This window comes from Sinocyclocheilus grahami, unplaced genomic scaffold, assembly GCF_001515645.1.
Source record: "Sinocyclocheilus grahami isolate Dianchi unplaced genomic scaffold, SAMN03320097.WGS_v1.1 scaffold8315.1, whole genome shotgun sequence".
Lineage (NCBI taxonomy): Eukaryota > Metazoa > Chordata > Actinopteri > Cypriniformes > Cyprinidae > Sinocyclocheilus > Sinocyclocheilus grahami.
The window spans coordinates 3,941-6,178 of record NW_015511991.1 but is presented as its reverse complement, the minus strand read 5'-3'; the positions used below and the strand labels follow the sequence as shown (position 1 = coordinate 6,178).

General features: G+C 40.7%; 1 long non-coding RNA gene across 1 annotated transcript in view; it reads right to left on the bottom strand.

Annotated features, from left to right (window-relative positions):
* Window positions 1–1,350, bottom strand: part of LOC107578016 (uncharacterized) — a 4,083-nt gene extending 2,733 nt beyond the window's left edge. Inside the window, exon 1 of the long non-coding RNA XR_001608284.1 lies at window positions 1,220–1,350. This is a non-coding gene — a long non-coding RNA (uncharacterized lncRNA). The remainder of the gene's footprint in view (window positions 1–1,219) is intronic.
* Between the last annotated feature and the right edge of the window lie 888 nt (window positions 1,351–2,238).

The following is a 2,238-nucleotide window of genomic DNA, read 5'->3' as shown; positions in this document are numbered from 1 at the left end:
GCTGCTGCGTACCTGGGGGTAAGGACAGACAGAAGAGGCGAGAGAAAAGGAGATGGAAGGATGAGGAGAGACAGAGAGGGGTGAGAGGAAAAGAAGAAAAAAAAATTATCGGTCCGGTTCCTGGACACACTGCCACTTGGTCCTCAACTGGCTGAGAGGCTCTCACTCGCGGTGCCATGCGATGGTACTGGACATCTTTGGTGGATGGCCCACCTCTCCTCTGCCTCCTGGCGGATGGCGATAGCTCCTCCTGTTGAGGGCAGCGAGTCCCCTGTTTCCTGCTCCTCCCCAATCATGGCGGACAGCAGCAGGCTCCAGCCTCCTAGCGAATGGGGCCGACTCCTCCGCTCCCTCTCGGACGGCAGCCACCCTTCCTCGACCCAGGAGAGCGGCAGCGAGCTCTCCGTCCCACCACGTCTTCCATCGTTCCAGCACCACCGCCTCGGGCAGCCACCGGCGGTCTCTCCGCTTGTTCCTGCTGCCCGATTTCCTCAGCACCACAACCCCCCTCAGCAGCGTTACAGCAAAAAGTAATATACTACTGTAATACCATTACTTTTGTAATGCGTTACTCCCAACACTGGAAATAAGCCCCATATAACATGCATGAATCACCTTGTAGCAGATCTATACAGGTGGAGCTGGGGAAGGTGGAGGGTTTCTGTAGCAAGCTGCAACTGCTACAGCAAACACTAGTCATATATTTGAGTGTTGAGCAGCGAACTCATTGGCTACAGATACAGGAGATAACCAATCAGCTGTGCCATGTGATAATGATGTTATTAGGTCAGATTGAGTTAGACCTATCGGACTGCGCCATCTAGAGTTTCATGCAAGAACTCTGTATGTGTGTGCGTATTTACATATTGTTTAAACAATTGTAAAACTGTACACATGTATTTAACTTTTTTCATCACAACTCTCTCATAGTATCCCCAGGCCATCTTTGTTGTTAAGCTCTGAGAAACAAATGAGGTTCATTTGACAGAGTAAGGGTATAGCACTGCAAAATGAAGCAGATAACACAGCTCAGATAATTTGATCTCGGAAGAATTTGATGAAAGATGTTGGAGTTTATATTTTGGCAAATTCGACGATATATATATATATATATATATATATATATATATATATAATGTATATGTCTTGTGCTTGATTTGTTAGTATTTGCTGCTATTTGGCCCCATTCAAAACCTTTAAAGCTGTCAATCACATTTACCTTATGAGAATCCACAGCCTTCCTAAACGCCTGGACCTTCTTGCCTATGTCTGTGATTTTCTGAGTGAAATCCCTCTTTTTTATTTTCAGTTCCTCCTATGGGTGAATTTGTAATAAATAAGAATAATTTGCTTGAGTGACTTATGAAGTAATAGCAATATATGGTAACACTTTATTTTGATATTCCAGTTAGACATTCTGCTAACTATAAGTAACTTTGCAACTACTGCTTAATATATGCTAACACTTTATTTTGATGGTCCACCAATAGATCCTAATGACTGTACACAACTTTGCAAACATGTCAACTTATTCTAACCCTAACAATAACATGGTCTATTATTAACAGTCTATTGAGAGTTAGTTGAAAGGAACTTACACACTTCTTGTGCTTAAAATTATTGAGCTATCTCTGCTCATAGGGGGAAAAAATGTGGTCTGGTACTGTATTATTTCATGGAAATATCACTACTTAATACATTTAGTTATTTTTTATTTTTTGATATTTTGTGTTTATATTTTGGCCTATATTCACTATATAACAAAGTCTTTTGTACAGTGCCTTGTGAAAGTATTCATACCCCTTTTTTCACGTTTTGTTATATTGCTGCCTTATGCTAAATTGCTTTAAAGTACTTTTTTCCACATCAATCTATACGCCATACACCATAATGGTAGAGCAATTGTTTTTTAACATCTTCACAAATTTATTAAAAATAAAAAACTTAAATGATTCCATTGCGTAAGTATTCATACCCTTATCTGGGACAGTTGAAATTTAGCTCAGGAGCATTCATATTGCTTGTAGATGTCACTACACTTCGAGTGAAGTTAACCTGTGGCAAATTCAATTGAATGGATATTATCTGGAAAGGCACACACATCTTAATAAAAGGTCTAACAGCTGATAATGCATATCACAGCAAAAACCAAGCCCTGAGGTCAAAAGAACTGCCTGTAGAGCTCAGAGATAGATTTGCGTCAAGCCACACATCTGGGGTGGAGTTAAGGAAAAAAAT